The sequence below is a fragment of the Myodes glareolus genome, chromosome 1 (genome assembly GCF_982192425.1).
Source record: "Myodes glareolus chromosome 1, mMyoGla1.1, whole genome shotgun sequence".
Classification (NCBI taxonomy): domain Eukaryota; kingdom Metazoa; phylum Chordata; class Mammalia; order Rodentia; family Cricetidae; genus Myodes; species Myodes glareolus.
Window position 1 is genome coordinate 105,052,836 of NC_142026.1, and position 14,806 is coordinate 105,067,641.

The following is a 14,806-nucleotide window of genomic DNA, read 5'->3' on the forward strand; positions in this document are numbered from 1 at the left end:
GAAAACTGTCATCAAATGTCTGTAATTTAAAAACTGAAGAACATGTCCTTAGGCAATTTAAAATGATGCATTTTCTCATTTACAATTTTTGTGCTATTTTATTGAAAAGCAATAGATTAAAATTAAGAAGTACTTCATTCAGCTATCATACAAATAAAAGTGTAGATGAAATTTTGTGCATTGAATTGTGAATGGCCTTTACTTGAATTGTAAATTTCCCTTACTCTTGAAACACATGTTTAACTTAGTTCTGGGCAAACCTTATCAATGCACTGATAGGTATAAGAGAAGAATGCTCAGGTACAGAAATCACAGCCTCAGTTGCCCAAACCAGACACCTAGACATCACCTTTGTCTGCCCTCCTTCTTGTCTCATGCCCACCCTTAAACCAATCCAATCAACATGCTCTACCAGCTCTTCTCTCTACTCTTCAAAATCCCGCATGTGAGTCTCGGCTACTCTACTCACGATCTCATTCCTCTCAAGCTGATCACTGCTGCTCTGCTTCCGTAGCCTTCATTCTACTTTCTGAACCACTGTGACATTCACTAAACTAGCAATGCATCTCCTTGCTAAAGCACTTGAACAGATTCACGCTATTTATGGTGCTGAGTTCACACCTTTCATACTGGGATCAGGTTCATGTCTACGTCTTGCCTTTGAGTCATTTCCTTCATACTCGACATCTAATGACATTTCATGACTTTGGCCTTCTGTAATACAGTTTCCACTGACAACCTGGGATGACCTTTGGCTATATTGGAGGGCTCTCTCTGAGATGGTGATCTCTCTCGACCTCCCAATAACCTTCTGTGTTTACCTTTGAATTCATATAGTCTCACTCCCCATTTTTCTTCTCTCCCTCCAGTGCCCCTAAAGAATCATACACTATTCGGTTCAGGATCTTAACCTTCTTTGTGCCTTGAATTTGGCAAAGCGATGGTGTCCCAATAAATACTTTGCTGAATGAAACGTTAATAGATAAAAGAAAAAAAATAAATATCCAAAGTTTCCTACTCCTTTATTGGTTCACAAACCTAGTGAAGTTAATCTTTACCAATTACAAGGCATCACAAGCTCTATGGAGGAACTCACTTTTGTTCTAACCAAAGACATGACTCTTCAAAGACACAAATGACATTAAATGTTTTGTAAATGAACCCACTGGAGTGCAAGGAATATTATATTGGAAAACATTAAACAACCTGAAACAAAAGCAGATCATTTCCCAACCACAAATTGTAAATTAAAGAAACAAAATTTTCAACCAATATTAAGTAAATGCTGCTAACATGTCAAAGGAGGAGACAGTCAAATCAAAGGGAACAAGACTGTGGAATGAAGACAAATGGTAAAAGAAAGCACATTAGCCAAGAGCCTAAAATGCCAGGAAGCCCATTCGGACAAAGGGAGAAAATAAAACAAATTCAAGAGTTGTACAAATGTCTGATTTCTATAGGATTGCTCCATTATTTTTGTTTGTTTTTCTTCCTAAGCCAATCTTAGAGACTTTTCATTTCCAGGGAGAGGCTCTGGCTGTCATTTTATCATGGTATGTGTTTGTTCACATGCCATACAGGCAATGAATTCTGAAGAAAGGAGAGCCTTGTAGGAGGCAACGGCAGGCTGGGCATACTTTTAAAGAACAAGTGGGGGCCGGCTAGAAAAAGGACTTGAAAGCTAGATTCTTTGCAATGTAAACTCCAAAAGAAATGCTGAAATTCCTTCATCTTGTTTGCTGTGTTTCTTCAAATCTTACCACTTCAAACTCTGTCTCAGTTTCCCCCAGTTTCCAGTTTCCCCAGAGTCTAGCTATTTTGGCTGTTCCTCTTGGCCTCCCTGAGAGTTTTGGAATCAGTTGATTTAATTGTCCATATTATTGCGTTATAGTTATCTATCATTGTGTTTTTGTGTGTAGACATTGTCTCTGTAATTGCATTATTTCCTCTACCACGAAGAGTTTCTGACTTTGAAAGAGTACTCCTGGCAGTTATTAGAACAATGTGCAATGTATATAGCAAGCATTCATTCAATGTTAAAAATCAATTGGATTAAGCAATAAATGACATTTCATGAGAAAGATTATTTTCTTCTTTTGAAATTAATACAAACAAAAATCAATATACGACCATCTTTATTCTCTTTTTATATAGCAAATACTGTTTATTCTTCTGCTTTTGCAGAGGATACCTATTTTCTATCACACCAATGTTTCTCAAACATGAATGTACATCAAGTGCCTGAGAATTAAAAAAAAGAATACCGCTCTTCCTTGTTTAAACTCAGGTAGAAGATATAGGGTCTTTAAAAAGGCAAAGTCCCAGGGCTTGAGGGATGGAGCAGTGGGTAAAACCACTTGCCACACAAACATGAGAAACAGACTGTGAACCACAGATCTTGATGAAACAGCCATACGCATGGTTCAAGCATCTGCAATCAGAGCATGCCTCTCATGCAATAGGAAGCAGAGACAGGGACTGCATGGCTATCATGCATTAGGAAGCAGAGACAGGAGAATCCATGGCACCATGCAGGCCAGCTAATCTGGTGTATACGACAGAAAAAAAACAGATAGAGTCTGTCTTAACCAAGATGGAAGGTGAAGACTCGCATCTGAAGTTGTCCTCTGACCTTTCCACATGCACACACACATACGCGCGCGCGCACACACACACACACACACACACATCCTAAGTGTTTCTACTCTGTAGACGTGGTGGAAAATCTACATCATCATTGATGAGCTAGTTAATCAACAACAATCACTGAATACCAGGGCTAATCTCTTCAAGTTCACCATGGTAACTGCTGTTGTGGGCTTTGACTTGGTGATTGCCTGAAATGTACCAATTTATGTATGAATGTTCAGGCTTTTCAAACATCCAGATACCTCTTTCTTTAGTTTATTAGCACATTTCTTCTAAATGTATAGTAAATAGCATAAATATTTTAAAGATTATTCATTTATTTTAAATTATGTGCATGCATGTGTCTTTGTTTGGGAGTTATGTGCACATGGATGCAGTTGTTCGTGGAGGCCAGAAGAGGATGTTGTATCCCCTAGTTGGGGTTACAGGTAGCTGTACACTGTCCTACATATCCTGGGAACCAAAGTAGGATCTTCTATAAGAGTAGTATGCATTCTCAACTACTGAGCCATCTCTTCAGACCCTAGTATAAATATTTTTAAACTATAGAGTAAAATAGAGGAATGCAAGTCCAAGAAGCTTAGAGAGTTTAGTGAGAACTGTTTTAATTGGTTCTATACTTAAGGAGAAAGGATGAAAGAGAACCAAATCACTTTGCCAGAAAAAAATTCAAACCATGTTCATCTGAAACATACCCTGCTTTTAATATCTAGACTAATTATTGACAGAGTTTTCAATAGTTTGCTTCACTATGTTATTTTAAATTACTCACTGAGCTCCCACTACATAGCAGATGCTCTGCAAAGCCCTTTACACATAACCCTGTTTATTTCACATGCTGTTTGAGCTACACAGTGTTGTATGTCTTGATTTATACCCAAGAAAACTGAGGTGGAGATGAGGAGAAACTTCGCCAAGGTCCCCAGTTCCTGCGAAATTAAGACAGGAGCGAAACCTGAGTGAGTCTGTCCAGCTCTAGAGCTGCTGACCCGGCGCTGTGTTCTAGAGAGTAACTTCCACCACCTGGTGCTGCTGACGACAAATTGGAATGAACTGCTTAACCCGAAATCCAAGGGTGATGGAAAAGAAATAAATTGCGGGGGTTTTCCTTTTCATTTAAGTTCAACTGTAAGTCATTCATGAATTTATGTCTACTGTAATTGTGTTTGTAACTTTCCACGAGAATGTGTTTTGGATGCTCTTGTAAAATTTCAAAGAAAATTTACAGGACATCTTCCCCCTCCACCCCGTCAGTGTTAAATAAGGAAGTCGAGCAGCAGTGTTGCTGTAATGCATGGTTTGTTTACATGAAAATTATAGAATGTATTAATGCAACTGTTTTCATGTTCAAATCAATGGCAGTTCAACTACTGGTTCTTGAACATCTGGTGCCGTTGCTCGCTCTGCGAATACACGCGTGGTATTGGCTACCTCCAGCCATGTGCTTTCCTCATTAGCCGGATCTCCAGGTCATTTTTCAGGAACTTCTCCAAGATACTCAAGTATCTTTTCCCATGGATAACTCTTCCAATTCCCTCCCCAATGGCTTAAACACATTTTCCTTTCTGCCCCTTTATCCATTTGTTCCTTAGCAACTCTTTTGGAAGGTCTCATAGAAGTTTCTTTCTCATGTATCTTACTGATGAGGTAGGAAGCCTCTATAAGTTCGGTCATGGATTAGATAAAGGTTTGCCTAAGATTCAAGAACAGTCTCCAGCCTGTGCCACTCTGGGGACATGATAGAGCCTTTAAGAGGTGGAACACAATGGGAGGAAATTAGGTTATCATATGTGTGTCCTTGAAAGAGATATTGAGATCTTGCCCACTTTGTTCTCTCTCTGTTTTTAGCCATCATGAACGAAAGCCTCCTCTATCCCATGCTCCCACCGCAAGGCCCAACAGCAGTGGCCAGGAGTCTATGGACTGAAATAGTGAACTAAAATAAACTTCTTGTCTCTTCCAACTGTTTCCTGCCAGTATTTGTTAAACAGAAGTTTGTTCATGACCCTTTTATACCTAGCCAATAGTATCTGCTTGATAGAAGACTGTTAAAATACTGAGTGCCTTTTGATACAGACAGATTAGAATTTACATGAGACCTTATTGTGGAAGTTGAAGAGCATTCAAACTGGCAGGGTTAAATTTCTTCTCCCTTTGTAAGTTTTCCTCATAGAAACACATCTTCAAGTGAAGTATTGGTGTTATTAATAGTGGTATATTAATAAATATATATAAAGCTTTATAAAAGTCAAACCTTCTCCCAAAACAATTATTTATGTAGGTGGGAATGTATGAATGTAAAACTTTGTATCATATAATCAGTTTATCATTTGAAAAGTTGATTTCTGTAATATTAAGTTGCACTATATTGAGTCACCCTTCTAACACCATGTGCCCTAAAATGTTAGACTGCCTCATCTTGATATTCATCGGGGAAGTTTCGTGACTGAATTAACTGCTTTGAGAAGAAATCCTTACATGTGTGGTGGAGTGTTAGTTTGTTATATGGGAAATGGCATCTGAATCCAGTCTTATTCTTCAAAGCTTTTCTTTGAAACAGATGTGTTCTCTCCTACAGCGGAGAGAGATTTGGGGCAACGCCTTTGGCTGCCCTGGCTTGGCCCCCATCTGCCATCTTCAACGTCATGCAACACAGCTATATAGTGTGTGGCTTTGTTGTCATGGAAGTCTCAACAGTGCTAGCTGCAAGTCTTTTCTTTGAAATAGTAAAGCTGAAAAGCAGTTATCATGCTGGGACTTGAGCTCAGTGGTTGAGCTCTTGTTTAGAACGGGAGAATGTATAGTTGAAGATCCACTTCTAAAAAGGGAGGTAGACTAATGAATACTATATATCTGGAAGCCAAATAGGTTACCCTCTTTTAGTATTTCTCAGTCTAATAATACCCTCGTGGAAATTAATTTTATATCCTAAAATCTGTGTAGTTTTCTTGAGTTTCGTTTATTTTTTTTTAACTTGTCAATATATAGCCTGTAAATTTACATTGTCCAGATGGAGGTGTGAAAAGTAACCTATCACCTCCATCTATGGGTCTGAGTTATATGTGATCACATGTCTGAAAGTCTGAGGTATATGTGATTGTATGACTTTACACTTTAACAAGCCTTGCAAAAATAAGAAACAGCCAGTTCTGACAGTGACTCAGATGATTCAGAATAAGAGTAGCCTTGTAAAACTTTATTTGGTATGATTAGTCATGCTTACTTACTCATGGTGGTTAAATTCTCTCTGTAGGGTTACTTTCAGTTTGGATTCAAGGACCACACCTGCTTTTTCTAACTCTGTTATGAGGAACTGGAGAATGCCATGAACACTATCCAACCTTCTTGTTCTTTCCAATGATGGGGCTTTTATTTATGTTTTTTACTTTGTTGTGATATTTAAAGTGCATGGCAATTGTAAACTGCATTTGTTCTGGAAGTTTCCAGAAATGTCAGGAATTTTTACCAGTCCAGTGATTCTTTTTCTGAAGATTGCTTTCTGGGCGATCAATAGGTACAAGATTGAAAATTCTCAAAAACAAGTGGGAAATGATACATTCACCATTTCCATTCTGGAAAACGTGTGAGCTCTGCCATTCTTAATGATATATGACCCATTTCATATCTGCGAAAACGTCCATGGTTACTTTCCTGTGTCCTGGGCCTCTTGCTCCATTTCCTTATGTTTTCAGGCTCCTCTGTGTGGAAAAGAAGCTCATATTTTAACCTGCCCCATGAACTGTTGATTGTTTCTGAAACATTTTCCACATTGCTTACTTAGTGGGGGTAGAAAGGAGGAGATATTTTCCTGGGAAGTTGTTACATTATTTCCTTACAAGTCTAAATGCAATTTTGAGCGTTTTATGGGCCATCTCCAGATCTGGCCCATCATAATTTTGAGTTATCTGTGTAAAATTAAAACATAAATTAATTATTTTCCTCTAAGTGTATTAACTCTTTACACTGCTAAGTTTGAACCACAGGCACAAGAGAGGCAGAAATAAGAACAGTTGTCTCTTCCTGTGGCACTTCAAGATGTATTTGTTCATATTTTCTTCTCCGCAGTGTACATGGAATTCTAAGATAAATAGTTGATAAATGTACATAATTTATTACACTGTAAATATGCAGAATGAGGAGTTTGGAGACCAATAAGTACCACAGACTTGCAACTTGTTTATTGATGTGGGATTCTCTCTCTGTATGCTTTTAATATGTTTTTTTGTCATTGGTTAATAAAGAAACTGCTTTGGCCAATAACTTAACAGTATATAGCCATGCTGGGAAAGATATATATAGAGAGTAGGCAGAGTCAGAGGGAAGCCATGTAGCTATCACAGGAGATAGATGCTGGATGCTGGACGGAACCTTACTGGTAAGCCACAACCATATGGTGATACACGGATTAATAGAAATGGGTTAATTTAAGATAAAAGAGCTAGTCAATAAGAAGTGTAAGATAATAGGCCAAGCAATATTGTAATTAATAGTTTCTGTGTGGTTATTTTGGGTCTGGGTGGCTGTGAAATGAAGGAGTAGCCTCTGCCTACAAATTTGTGCACCAACATGTGGCTGAATATATCCACATAAAACCTGAGAGAACTTAAAAAAAAATCTAGACACAAAAAACAGAGTTTGGTGCAGTAATCTTGGTAGCAAATCTTGGTAGCCGTATTTTTTTTTTTTTTATTTTTCCAGATTGGCTCTGTTTGCTGGCTGCAGGAACGCCATAGCTCCTTTAAGAAAAGGCTTACTGACTCAACATCAGAAACTGCAGCTTCCTGGTTTGTGCTCCAGCATGAAATCTGCGTCTTTCAGGGGGCTGAGCACTTAAATGGGGTTTGTGAGCAACATGTTACAAACTGCTTAATGGTGTGACATAGACCTGCTGCATACCTGGAACTGGGGTGGTGTGCCCAGCTCGCCTCCCCCATATTGGACTGGACAGAGTCAAAAGACAAAACAGCCTTAGTCATAGCTGCCACTTAGCATTTTTTTCTCCTTTTCTTTTTTCTTTTTCCATTCAAAAAATTTACACTTTTCCCCCTCCTCCCATTCGCCTCTGCTCCCCCAGTCACCCTCCTCCCTCCCGCTCCCTCCTTAAGAGAGGACAGAGAACCCTGCCCTGTGGGAAGTCCAAGCCCCCTCCCCCCACATCCAGTCCTAGGAAGCTTTGCATCCAAATAGACAAATAGACTAGGGTCCCAAAAAGCCAGTAAATGCAGTAGAAACAAGTCCCAGTGCCTTTATCAATGGCTTCTTAGTCAGTCCCCATTTTCATCCACTTTCAGAGAGTCGGGTTTGATTGCATGCTCATTCAGTCCTGGTCTAGCTGGATTTGGTGAGCTTCCATTAGAACAGGCACACTGTCTCAGTGGGTGAACCAACCCCTCGCAGTCCAGACTTCCTTCTGCTCTTCAACTGGACCTTGGGGGCTCAGTCCATTGCTCTGATGAGGGACTTTGTCTCTATCTCCATTCATCACCAGACGAAGACTCTATGGTGATATTCAAGATAATCATCAGTGTAATAGTTGGGCAAGGACAATTCAGGCACCCTCTACTCTGCTGTCCAAGGACCTAGCTGGGGACATCCCTGTGGTCACCTGGGATCTCCTCTAGAGCCAAGTCTCTTGCCAACCCTAAATGGCTCCCTTAATGTAGATATCTTCTTCCCTGCTCCTATATCAGCCCTTCCTCCATCTCCACCCTCCCACTCCCCCAAGCTCTCCCCAGTCTTTCCATTTTTCCTTCTCTTTCCCCCTCTCCCCTTCCCCCAACCTCACCCCCACCCCCAGGCTCGCAACTTTTGCCCGGCAATCTTGTTTGCTTCCAATTTCCAAAAGGATCTATATATGTTTTTCTTTGGGTTGGCCTTGTTATTTGGCTTCTCTAGGCTTGTCAACTATAAGCTTAATGTCCTTTGTTTATGGCTGGAGTCCACTAATGAGTGAGTACATTCCATATTCATCGTTTTGTGTCTGGGTTATTTCACTCAGGATGCCGCTTAGCATTTTAAGAAGCAGTCCTCGTCAGAAAAGGATTACAGATACATAATAAAGACAGATTCAGATGAAAAAGACCTCTGAATGGGTCACAGTGTTGGATAAATGTATGTAGGCTTAGAAGAGAGAAGAAAAAGAGTAAAGAGAGTAAAAGTAATATAAAAGAGTACAGATAGTCATAGATTAAAGGAGTAAAAATAATAAAATAAATATTAAACTTGTAGAAAATGTAATAGAGTAAGAAAAATTAGCCACATAAAGATGGACTATAGAGAGTCTGGATTATGTATATTATTGTATTTTCCTTGAATTTTATTGACTGTGAATGAGTTAAGTACAGACAGACATTTCATTGTTTGGGCTGCTAAGCTAAACCAACATATATATTTTAAAGGTATCTTGACTTCAAAATTTGGGTCTTAGGATATGTTACTTTGGAAAAGAGTTTCTGCTTTTGTTTCCACAGAAGATGAGAACCTGTGGATTCCTTCTAGACTAATGTGGTTTGATGGAGTAAGACTCCCTGAAAGGTCTCTGTGAACCCTAGAAAATACTTCTCCCTAAAAAACAACAGGAAGCAGTTTGGAGAGAACTATTCCCAAATTCTATAAATGATTATTTATAAATGTTTGTTTACATTTAAAGGGGAATATGATATAGAGATGAATACTTCGTACTGGTATGGATCATGATCTATTGACACAAATTTAAGGTCAATTTTCTTATATTTCTGCTCTTAATTAGGTTGCCCAAAGTTCATCTGTAACATAGGGACACCCATCTTCAGTCTATAGGCCCATAGTATCTGGCAGACTTTTCCATGAAGCAGAAAATTTCAAAACCAGTTTTACCTACATTGGCAGTTTGTCAGTCACTTTTTTTCTATATCCTGCAGAATGTCTGACAGTCTCTCTCATTAAGGAGGAATCCTGAAGTACTGCCTCACCTTTAGGCAAGTTCTGAAGTCAGTTTTCTATGGGTCCTGGTCCTGTTTATACAGCATACATCAAGCATTCCAGGTAAGAGTGACTGACACACTGCTGATATAGGTGGAACTATCTTTGAAATTTCCTACTTCATAGAAAAGTTTGCTTGATACTATGGGCCTGTAGATTGAAGATGGGTGTCCCTATGTTACAGAAGAACTTTGGGCAACTGTCCAGGCAGCAAGATGTCTCTGCCAATTCTAGAGTTTTGGAAGTTGCTTACAATGTACTTCCTGTTGACTTAGGTAATATTACATCCTTCTGGAGTCTTTGGTGGAGTTTAAGAATAGATATTTATAATTATAGTTTTCCTTAGCTATGATAAAAATAAAGTAGATATAAATATTGTAACTGCAATTCTTGCTTGATACCTGTTTTGTATATATAATTTTACTATGTTAAAGTTAAAACTTTCCTTTTTATTTAGACAGAAATGTGAAGGTGATGTGGGGTTCTCCTCTGTACGCTATGGATATGCTTTTATTGCCATTTGTTAATAAAGAAGCTGTTTTCAATTAATGACTTAACAGGTTTAACCAGGCTGGAAAAGATATATTGAGAGACTAGGCAGAGTGAGAGAGAAGCCATGTAGCTTCCACAGGAGACAGATGCCAGAGGGAGCCTTACTGGTAGGCCACAACCACATGGCAATACACAGATTAATAGAATTGGGTTAATTTAAGATATAAGAGCTAGCCAATAAGAGACGTGAGCTAATCGACCAAGCAGTGTTGTAATTAATATAGTTTCTGTGTGATTATTTTGGTCTGAGTGGTCGGGGAAAAATAAAACACAGTATCTGTTTATAAATGGCACCTCTGTGTGTTTCTTTGGGACTGAACAATAACAGGACCAGGCAGGACAGAAATTTCTCTCTACATTTCTATAGACAGAACAACACTAATTACACTAACTACAACACTAATTAACTAAACACTAAATTAACTAAACACTAATTACAACACTGTTTGCCTGATGGCTCAGGCGTATTTCTAGCTAGTGCTTACATCTTAAATTAACCCATTTCTATTAGTCTATGTATTGCCACATGGTTGGGGCACTACTTAATTTTCTACATGTCTTGTTTTCTCCACAACTAGCTGGTGTCTCCTTGACTCTGCCTACTCTCTTTATATATCCCTCTTTGGATTTCCCACCTGCTTTACTCTGCTAAGCCATTGGCTGACACAGCTTTATTCATCAGTCAATAAAAGCAACACATGTACAGAAGAATATCCCACATCATAGGAATAATTAAAATAAAGTTTTTTTTCCAACTGATGATTTAAATAGAACATTTCATTCAGCTCAGATGTTTTCCCTCCAAGTATAAGAGAAGCAGCAGGAAGACTATGCTCTGGAAACCACAATCTTGAGCTTTCTCTTTTTCTTTCCCTCCCGATTCGCTGTAGCCCAGGATGCCCTTGCACTTGGAATTCTTCTGCCTCAGCCTATCCAATACTGGGAGTGTAGACCTGTGCCACTCTACCAAGGAGGTCTGGGTGTTCTTGAGCTGTTGGCCTCATGATGTGATGCACGGTCATGCAAGTGTAGGTCACATAGTGTAGGAGGAGGCTGCTTGTTTGTCCCTGCCGCCCAGAACCAAAATAACCACACAGAAACTATATTAATTAGGACACTGCTTAGCCCATTAGCTCTAGCTTCTTATTGGCTAACTCTTATATTAATTTAACCCATTTCTATTAATCAGTATGTTGCCACATGGCTTTGACTTACTGGCAAAGATTCGGCATGTCTGACTCTGGCGACTCCATGGTGTCTCTCTACTCTGCCCTTCCTTTCATCATTCAGTTCCATCTTTTTGCCTACCTAAGTTCTGCCCTATCAACAGGGCAAGGCAGTTTCTTTATTCATTAATCAAGAAAAGCAACACACAGGCAGAAGGACCTCCCACACCAACATGGTTTAATGAAATGATGATTTTATGTAGAGGCAGTCACTAAACAAATAGAATTATAGTATTGATCTTGGCTGTGACTATTTCTTTTGTAGAAATATGTCTAGGAGTGGTATACTTACTGTTGACAATTATTCAAAATTATTGAATTTGTGTTTCCCAGTGAGAAAAATGAAACAGCATGTGTCTTTTTTAATATGATGGTATCATTAAATCCTGAGTGTCTCCAGGAATAAAAAGAAACACACACATGTGTATGAGGATGGAGAAAGATATTTTGTAGAAGAGAACTTTTCTCTTTGAGTACTATTACAGTGTTAAATGGGACAACTATAAGCACAACATCTAATGGCAGATTTATGGATCAGTGTTGATGAGGTCTCCAGGAGCTCTTGAAATTCCTGGACATGTGGTTTTGATGTTCCTGATCTTGTGCTGGAGAAGCAGGCAACCAGTGGTTTGTTGTGTCTTCCAGGTCTTCTGCCCTACTCTAGGACACATGTTTCCACATTTCCTTCAGTAGTTCAGAGGAAGCATTTTCTTCTTGGCTGATAAAAGGAGTTCACCTAGGCCTGCCCTGCTTATGGATGTAGAAAGAAATGAGACAACTAATTTCCCGTTTGTTTTTCTTTATTAATGATGTGTGAGATGAATGTTCAAGAACACTCAGAGGGCAAACATTGCAGGTCACATTAACTATGTCCTGTTCCCTACTTAATGAACATTGAATAGATTTTTCAAAGGACTTCTGTATATGTTAATTATCAGTACATACCAACTTATTGTACCTTCTTCATGACTTTGTAGAACAGAAGCATATCTGCTTTTTGAAACCTCGGAGAAAGAATCCGAGGTTGAGAGTAAGTTCTACCAGTGACTGCTTTCATGGCTTCAGTTTTATCTTCAAGCAAATGTTCTTCTAAGATTTGTTGTTTTCATTCCATAGAGAGATAAATTGATGAAACAGAGAGACTATTTCTTTAAGGCTATACTTTCCCATGGTCAAGAATATCTTAAGGCTTGTAATACCATGCCCCTTCAGTATTTAGAGATGATATACCTGAAATGTTGAGTGCTAGTGATGTTTGGAATTAGATGTTAGCAGTGATCAGCACATGATGGATGAGAGAATACTCCTACATGATTGTGTGAGCACCAAATCATCCCTGAGGAGGCAGGAAACCTGAGGAGTGCAGAAGTAGAAAGCCACCTCTTCAGTGATATTGCCTGCTGATGAATGACAAGGAGTGGGGTAATTTATAGGAATCTGTCAGGGTTACACAGTCTCAGGGACAGAGAGCTGTGACCACTCTGATCTGTGTCAAGTGGATTATATAATGCTGGAATTCCGGAATGACCTGCTCACTAGGAATAGTTAATGCATTTCTTCTTCTTGCTGTACATCCTCTGTTTCCAGCTTGGTTTTCAGTGCAGGTCCATTTGGTTGTCTGCAACAGGCTTTGCTCTGAAATCATGATACGGAGACTTATTATTAGTTATGAATGCTTGGCCTTATCTTATGCTTGTCCCACTAGCTCTTATAACTCAAATAACCTGGTTCTCTTCATCTATTCCTCCCTCAGGGCTTTTTAACTTTTATTCTGTATGACATAAGTCCTATTCTATGTTTGGCTGGCAGCTTTCTGGCTAGCTGACCATGGGTATCTCCCCCCTCCCCCCATTCTCTCTTCCTTCTTTCTCTTTACTCTCGAGTTTAGATTTTTCCTCCAACTTATTCTTTCTGCCAACCAGCCATGCTTATACATCCTCTGCCTAGCTATTGGCCATTCAGTTTTTTTAAAAAAATAGATCAAACAGCTTCTTTAGGCAGGCAAAGCTACACATCTTTACATTGTTAGACAAATGCAGTACATATTTACATCATTGAGCAAATGTAACACATCTTCACATAATCAAACAAATAGTCCATATCAGTTGTTAGGAAACTTCTTTATTTTTGAGTTTGGCAAGAGCTAGGCCTCATTATAGACTGTGAATTGAAAAATTTCATCCTAGAGGAGGGATCTGTAAGAGTTGGGAAGCAAACAACTCACAAGCCCAGGAAGTTCCTGACACCAGCTTTACAAGTCACCTCTTTCCCAAGGTTACACAAGCAGTGAGCACTGCGGAGGGGAGAGGGAACTCCTCATCCCGTCTGGCTACTGGCATGCTGGGCACAGAGCTCCAGCATTGAAGCTCTGGTGAGTGAGACATCACCCATGCTGGAGTGGGCTTTTGGTGGTGCGACTTCCACTGAATGGTCCATGTTCCCATAAGCAATCCCACACTCATACCTCTGTAAGTAACCCCAATAAACTCATTTCTTTGCCAAATTGAAGTTTAGTAGAATACTTTCTTGGGTTTGTTGTCATTTCCTTAGCTGGGATATGTAGACAGTTGTTCATATCTCTGAAAAGGTCATAGAAGAGACATAGATGTTCAGAGCTGAAAAAAAGGGGCTCTCTGTCTTTGTTCTTAAGGCCTTATGATTTATTTGGGTTACCTTGTTTGTATAAAAACCTATAGGATATTAGCATACAGGATATTAAGGCAGAAGGATCATGAATCTGAGGCCTGTGTGGGCTACATAGTGTCATAGTGTCTCAAAAGAAAAGAAATCCAGTAATTATTTTTGAGTGAGGTATCTGTTATTAAAAGATTTGTACAAAATTTGATGGGAATAACTAACTACACAGCACTCAAGCAAGGAAATGATCAAAAAATTCTCACAAGAGGGACAATCTATTCCTTAAAATATGAACAGAAAGAATTTTCCTTGTGGATTTTATGTGAAATATTTATGTGGCTTGTTGAGAAAACAATGACAGGTTTTGTGTGGTTGGGGGTAAGTTTTGGAAGTGTGTATGGGGAGGCATGGAAGAACAAAGAAGAAAAAAAATGACAGAGATATAAAATGAGCCAAGTTGGGTCCAGACACAGAGACACCAAGGTTTGGGTTTTATTCTGTGGATGAGTAGTATATGCTTTCTTGTGGGGAAATGCAGGTTGCTTCAGAAATCAGTTACTGAACAAAGAGCAATTTGCTTTAACTATAGTCTTTGTCTGTTCTCCAGCCAGTGGATGTATAGATTTCCTGGTTCATTGGTGACCATGGTAACTGTGATGCTATGACTTAGTCAACTTGATGAGGTTTAGAATCAATATAAGAGACACACCTCTGCCAAGGGCATCTCTGGAGGGATTTTCAAGAGGATTAGCTAAAGAGAAAACTGGGCCTTGATGTGGACA